An 8180-nucleotide genomic window follows, 5' to 3' on the forward strand; every position below is an offset into this window, starting at 1 on the left:
TATCTATTCAAATTATGTTTCGCTTTATATTTACAATATTTTTTTTATTTCTCTTATGTTTTTAAATTTAATTCACTCATTAAATTTCACTTCTTCATATTAGATTAATTTAAATTCATTATATTATCTCAATTTTTTTCATGTTTCACTTTATATTTAAAATATTTTTTATGATTTCTCTAAAATTTTAAAATTTAATTTACTCATTAAATTTGACTTCTTCATATTAAATTACTCCTCCGGTCCTAATTATAAGACCCAATTGACTTATTTGAGGAGATTAAGGAAGCAAGTTAAATTGGTTATTTATAATAAATAAGTGTTGTTATTCCTAAAATATCTTTGCTAATTAAGTATATTGGCTAAAACTATCATTATTAGAAGGATTATCTTGGAAAAAAATGCATAAATATAAGAGACAAAATGGATTGGGTCTTATAATTAGGACCAAATAAAAAGTCAAATTGGGTCTTATAATAAGGACCGGAGGAGTATTTTAATTTCATTGCATTATGTGAAATCATTTTTTTATCATGTTTCATTGTTTATTAAAACTCATACCCATTTTGGTTATTTTATAACCAAACTTATACAACTTTTTATCAATCTCCCTTTTGCAAACTAGCTTTTCTAAACTCCAATCCAAACACAATTCAACTTATCTAATTTAGCTTTTACCAACTTCACTTTTCCATAAGCTACTTTTCTAATCACTAATCCAAACGGACCCATAATAGCATTTAGAGAAATATACAGTTGAATCAAATTTGGGTTATCATCTTCACACATATTCCTAGCCCTAGCAAAGTTAGATTCTAATACCATCGTTAGAGTAAATAAATTTAACGCTATATATTAATTATGATAATGCAATAGGAGTGATGGGAGTTTCAGAGAGCAACCGAGAGCTTTCTTGCATAGACGGAGGGAGGTTGATGATGAGGGAAATGATGATGATTTGGTACTCACATCAGCACTTGTTAACTTACACAGAGGATGACTATTTCTGGGTTGAGCTATTAAGAGTTTTTTTTACAAAAAAATTGAAAAAGATAAAAACTGAGTTTTAAGTGAGTCAAAAGTTTAAGAATTGAATCGCACGAAACTATACTTCAGGAATTGCATTATAAGTGGGTCAAAAGTTAGAGAATTAAAAGATTTTTTTCCCATGAATTTAAAACTATGTATTTGTTATCATATTAAAACTCAACTCAAGTTGACTCACTAATATATATTTTATCTAAATACTATTCCTCCGGTCTTAAATATAAGATCCTTATACTAGTGTGTAAAGGGTCTTATATTTAGGACCAGAAGAGTATTTTTTTAAGATTATAGATTTTACATGCTTTTCTTTTTGCTAGGTAAAAAAATCCTTCTATTAGAAACAATCTTATTCGAAGTACTATTGAACACAAAATATGGACACTGGCGAGAATTCAAACCTTAACAAAGTTTTATCTTTAATATCAGTTTCAGCATAATTTTTTTTATAGTAACGTATTTTGTGTTTCTTCTTCACTTCAATGAACTACACAATTCCTTTAGACAATTTCTACCAAGTAACCACAGATGAGAAACATAAACTTCCTACTTTATAAAGGCAAAGCCACTTGCCATTTGTGGTTAGACTTGGTGATTAAATTTAGCGGAAGAGATTAAGATGAGAAACATAAACTTCCTACTTTATAAAGGCAAAGCCACCTGCCATTTGTGGTTAGACTTGGTGGTTAAATGTAGCGGAAGAGATTAAATCTTCCTAAAGGAAAATCTCAGGTCAAGCCTGATAAATGGGGAAAAGAATACACAGTAGAAAAGCTACCACTTAGTTGAGCCTGACAGTACTTAAATCTAATTCTAAATCAGGAGGCTATACCAAATAAGCAAATACCAATTGTCACCAAAAGGTAAAATGAGGCAGGGTCCTTTTAAAAAGCTTGGAGCAACTTCAAAAATGCTGAATGAGAGCAAAAGAGAGACAATGGGTAAAAGGACAGACTCTATAAGTCCTTAAGCGCCATGATTTTTTTTTTAAAGCATTCATATACTTAAGCCAACCAACTCCCTCGGGTTAATAGAACTTAGGAGACAAGCAGGGTGGGCCAGACAATCAAACCTTAAAGATACATTAGCACTTTCACAGGATTTACACACAGATCAGCCTCCCATTAAGTTATTTTAGGCAACACTGAATGAATTTGCTGTGCTCTCCACAAATCTCCTAGCTCCCTTGAACCACCTCTTGTCTCCTGCTTGAGCCTTGCATATGTATAGCTTGCCGCCATTCACGGTGGCTGTGATCAGTTGGTGCTTGCCACCTTCGTCTCCATCGGCTGTCCTTGTCAGCACAGACACGAAGTAGTACTGTTTTCCATTAATCACTGGTGCTGAAGTCTCTAAGATGTTTGCTGTTGCCACAGCATCCGGATCAAAACCTCCCTGAGTAATTCAAGATCAAATTCAGTCAAAAACAAATCATGACAGCATATACCAAGGTTGTCTTATCATATCAGAGACAACATATGCAATTTCTTTTTTGAATTAAAGGGGCAAGCACTGATGATCTGAGATTATAAGCAGAATCGAACCCACTACCTCTCACTTATGGGGGAGCATTAATGCCACTAGGCCCATAAGGCCTTTAGCCAACAGATGACGTTCTAAATTTCATTGGTATATGTGTTTGTGCTAGTGTTTTTCTTTATAATCTTTGTGCTAGCTACATCTTAGGTTATAATCATAATTATGCTTCATTTTCGGCTCTCCCTATAAATCATAATCATTTAAAGATCACAGACAGCCAGGAACATATGATGAAGCATTGATCATTCAGAAACAAGGTTGTCTTCTCGTATCAGGCAACTTGACATGCCAAGGTTTGCCAGTATCTCTGTATGTGTCCTGTGTCAGCAACAGACCTTGACTACATATATCATTCAAAAAGGTGGGTTGCATTCTGCAACCAGACACAACATGACATTTCCAATTGTGTTGGCATCAGTGTCTGTATTTTAAGGTGGTTGTGCTAGAATATGTATGCATCTTAGGTTACAACCAAAATTATGCTTCACTTTCAGCTTTCTTTCAAGTTCCTTTGAGGAATGTAGACATTTGTTAGATAACAATGCTTGTGAAAATTGTTAACCAATTACCTCAGAATCAGTTTTGCCAAAGTAGGCCTGCTTTCCTAGCAAATAATCCACCTGAAAGGAAGGAAAATCAAACCTCAAATATTAGCCAGCAAATGCTGAATTATTCGATAGTTCAGATATAAACAAGTGCACACCTTCTTGTAGATTGAAAAACAAATACAAATTTGGAACTAGCGTACCTTAGAAAGGAACTCCTCGGGTGAACCGAAGTCAGTGATGGATTTCTTGTCAGTGTCAGTGATAGTGACAGTGACATAGCTGTTGGCATCAAAATTGTCCTCATACCTAAGAACCTGACCAGGGTACTCAACCTCTCTGCTTGGGTTCCATTTGGAAGGAATGTTCAGTTTAAATCCATCGCCATTGTATGGCAAGAAGTCTGTGTTTGTCTTTGGCTTTTCCAAACACATTGGCTGCAACACCAAAGCAATCAAAATGGAATCAGCTTCTCTATTTTTCCAAACAGCCAAAATGTAACTGCACAAAGAAACCAGAACTAAATGGTACGCTCACAGGTGCTACAAACAGAGTAAACACAACAGAGTTTCAATTCAATTCAAAGCAACGCTTTCGCAAAATTGGGGCTCTTCTAATGAATTTATGGCACAAAGGATAATATTAGTATCCCTTCATGAATAAACCAAAAGATCATCTTCCTCATAGGCTGAAGCCAGTTCAACAACCATGTCTTTTTTATATATTAATTCTTCTTTCCATTGTATGATCTTTCAAAGAGTAAGAACACACAAGAATCAGAAGTAAATTTTACATCAATATCTGCAGTTACCAAGGCACAATTAGCCCAAAAGCTTATAATTCTAACTGAAGGCTGATTTATGCAATATTCACCCGAAATACTTAGGATCAGACTCCAGACCATGGGATCAGAATTCTAACAACATATTAAAAACTACTCAAAAAGCTTAAGCTGCTAAAACCAGCAAGTAAATTAAAGATAATGAACGATGATATGAGCTAATAGAATCAATAAGGTACATGATATCTTCAGAAGCTGATCACATCCACAAAAGAAACAATCATATTAGCATAATACCAGCTTCCCCATAGGCTGCATCTGCAGGAGAGACCTTGCTGGCAACAGCGGCAGCACCAATTAGCACAGTGAGAGCTAATCGGCGAGACAGGATCCACCATCGTCTTCTTGAACGGCCTGCTTCTGGTGTCTTCTTGAACGGCCTGCTTCTGGTGGGCTCGGCAGACAAGCTGGGTCGGCTTGGCGGCGACCTGGGGTCGCTGGACGGAGGAGGATCTGGCGGCAGAAGGAGAAGCGAGGGCGTGGTGATGAAGGAAGCAGTGAGTGGATGCCATATTTTCTGCTGGAAGTGTGTGGCTCTCTGCAAAATGTGTGAATCTGAAAGTGTGATTTTTGAATGTGGTGTGGGTGTGTGAATGACGTGCCAATGGAAGTTGTGGATATGGTGAGGTGGATTGGGTTTTGTGAAGACGACGACGAGGATGATCGATGATTGGGAGGTTCTGGGTTTTGGATCAGATTTTTGGGATGTAGGGGATAAGGAAGTAGTGGTTCTCAGTGCTGCCACGTGGCAAACCTGTTCTTAATTATTCTGCATGGCACGGTGACAATTTACCACGTAAAAGTCATGGGCAACGTGGTGTTCGCATGATTAATTTTCGTTTCCCTATAACTAGTATGGTGGTAATAATCAATCTATAAAATCTAAGAAATAAGCTCACTATTAGAGCTCATAAACATGGCATTTTGTTAAATTTTTTTATATTATACATAAAAATATCAATTAGCCATTTATTTAAATGAGAAATAAAGGAGGGTTTTCATTTTTTTTTTTTCACTTATCAATCCAAAATTTAAGTACTATTTATTGACAGCCTAAGTTAGTTTACATACATATGTTTGTCTACATTTAATTTGTTTTTAATTTATTTTTTTTTTGCGTAAGTTTTATTTTACACTGCTGTTTAAAAGGTTATTGTTGGAGTGCTTTGAATTTGAGAAAGTAGTACTCTTCTGATTCTAAATATAAAATTCTTATATTATACGTATAAAAACTTTATATTTAGGATCGAATGAGTAATATTTAATTTTGCAAGGAAAAAGCCTTGAAGTAAAATTTGGTCACGGGTCGAAGGCCGAGCTAGAGGTATCAGTGCTAGAAACTAGCTAGTTTCTCGGAATATCAACCTCCCCCGCAACATCAGCATAAGATGATTGATATATACTCCTCCATTTTTATTCTATGATTTAATTAGAAAGTTGATATTGATATTTATATAAGACTTATTTTATATATGTTTATTATTTTTTTCAAATTAACCCTATTGATATTTTTTTAACAATAATCAAGTATGAGAAGAAGGGAATTAAGAAAGATGCTAAAGTATTTTAGAAAATAACTTATCGTATTAACTAATTTAACTAATATTCTTAGTTTACTCAAATTAATTAAGTTTTACATTAAGAATTAGAAGAGTGGAATACCAAAATAGTTCTTTATAGTATGAAAGAATTTAGTTAAGTAGTAAGCAATTAAGAGATATTACCTCCAGTCCTTAATATAAGAGTTAGTTTGACTTTTAATTTAATTCTAAATATAAGATCCAAATCCACTTTGTCTCTAATATTTATCTATTTTGCCTTCAAATAATTCCTGTAATGGTTACATATGTTAAAAAGTTAACATCGATAGGTAATTCAAACATACATAATTAATAAGGGTATTTCAGAAAAGACAACTTTTATAGCTAACTTTTTAATCTCTCCAATTAGTCAACTAAGTCTTATATCAAGGACTGGAGACAGTGGTCCCTGAGAATGTCGTAGAACAATCTTTTCAATCTTAGTGAATTAAAAGCCTACAGCATCCTTGAAATTAAGGATGATAAAACACTAAACATAGTACCTGTCAAAACAATTAGCATACCAAACAATATTGCCATAACCCCTGGACGGTAACAACACGCTTGGAGTCTATGAAATTTTTTTTTGGGGCCAAAACGGAGTCCATGAATGATTCCCGTCAGTTCAGCAATAACCGGAAGAACTGAAGTGATGAGTTTGCAGTTAAAGCCACATATAGCCACCGGCCGGTCTTCGCTATATGTCCCTCATCATTTAATTTCCTAATCACATTCACTCATGTAGTCTTGTAAAACTGAACCATCCACCTTAATTTACAAAACCGACCTTATTAGATCCAGCTTGCATGCATTATCTACTCTTATCTAAGTGTTAAGAGTAGAAATGACAATTTTCCATCATGTCCTTATCCCATCAAGCACGAAGGAGGCTATCAAGAGCGTTTTAACAGCTTATAAGTAGTTTATAAATAACTTTTCAATAATGATTTACGAAATATAAGGCAAATATGTAAGATGAGGTTTGTCTTAACTTACGTAAAACGTACTTATAAGAAATGTTTTAAGTCCTCCCAAGCAGGCCTAATATTCCTCCACTACCTCTTTAGAATTGAACAGCCTATCACATTGGGATACCCAGATAGCAAATATCCCAATAAATGTAGCCAAAGAGAATAGGCTTCTGGATAATCTCTTATCTTAACGTATCCTAATTGAATTTTGCCAAATTTAATTAAATAATCTTTTGGCACGTCGTCATGAACATCACTTTCAACGCAAGAGTAATGTATGAACATTTTGATATTGAAAAAAATTAGAAGAAATATTGTAATTTCATCGTAGCTAGCTTTCAATTTTGCCTTCCAACTATTGTATCCTTTCTATCCTCCCGTCAACGTAACTTGCCTTTAACAAGTCCATCAAGCCACTAGCAGGTTGTTACCATACAGCTGCTTAATTATTTAACTATATAAAAAACTATACATAAAATAATATTTTTTAAAGCCACATATATTATATTATGATTACATAATTGAATTTATTTTTTTTATATGGAAAATAAGTCGTACTATTTATAATTTATGTGATGTATATTTATATAAAAATAAAAATTATCATTATTATATACGATTTTTTTATTTTAGTTTATTTCAAACTACCATTCTTTTTCTATATTTAACTATAAATATAAAAATTATCATTATTATATACGATTTTTTTATTTTATTTATTTCAAACTACCATTCTTTTTCTATATTTAACTATAAAATATAAAAAATTATCATTATTATATACCATTTTTTATTTTAGTTTATTTCAACTACCATTCCTTTTTTTTTTTTTCCCTTGTTTGGCCTGAACTACCATTCTTTTTCTCAACATATATAATAGTATTTGATCAAATTGCAGCCAACGTTGTCGTGTCTATTTGGCAGGCCTCCCGAGTGTCAACGTTTTATTTCATAGTCCGTTTAAAAACTTTGAATATTCGATTTTATTGAAGGAAAATTGAACTATTTTCTTTTAAACTAACTATTGTTTGTATTATAAAAAAATATAACAACCTACAAATTAAAAAAAGAAAACGAATTCTTCAGCATTAGGTGTTACTGTGTTAGTCTCTTTCTGTTTGGATTAGTTAGAAACAACACTCTTATATTGCACCAAGTAAATACATAGAAAAAAACTATCTCATAATGTCTAAAAATATTAGGGAGAATTGCTATAAAATTTTCCTCCGGTTCTTTTATAGAAGACCCATTTAACTAATTTGATTAGATTAAGAAAGTTAGATAAGTTAATTAATTATAAGAAAAGTGATACATTTTTCCTAAAATACCACAATCATCTTTTTTAATACTTCCTCTCCTTCTTCTATTTGATTATAGTTGAAGGAGTATCTATATGGGTAATTTAGAGAAAATTGACAAAAATTGAGAATGGGTCTTATATTTAGGATTAAAACATTGAGTCATATATTAAGGACCGGAGGAGCATATAACAACAGACTAGCATAGCATTTAATTACAAGTCTCATTTATTATTGGACTTTGTAGCAGCTATTTTGTTTTTTTTTTTTTTGAAAAAAAAAAAATGGACTGTAGTTCTCTCAAACTATGATATTTTCGCAGGCAATCAATTCACCAGTTTTCATTCCCCAAAAAAAAAAAA

General features: G+C 32.9%; 1 pseudogene; it reads right to left on the reverse strand.

Annotated features, from left to right (window-relative positions):
• Window positions 1-1926: 1926 nt before the first annotated feature.
• Window positions 1927-4566, reverse strand: LOC114742178 (oxygen-evolving enhancer protein 2, chloroplastic-like; annotated as a pseudogene).
• Window positions 4567-8180: the final 3614 nt, after the last annotated feature.

Source organism: Neltuma alba, unplaced genomic scaffold (assembly GCF_004799145.2).
Source record: "Neltuma alba isolate B1F8T4 unplaced genomic scaffold, ASM479914v2 tig00003679_pilon, whole genome shotgun sequence".
NCBI classification, from domain to species: Eukaryota; Viridiplantae; Streptophyta; class Magnoliopsida; order Fabales; family Fabaceae; genus Neltuma; species Neltuma alba.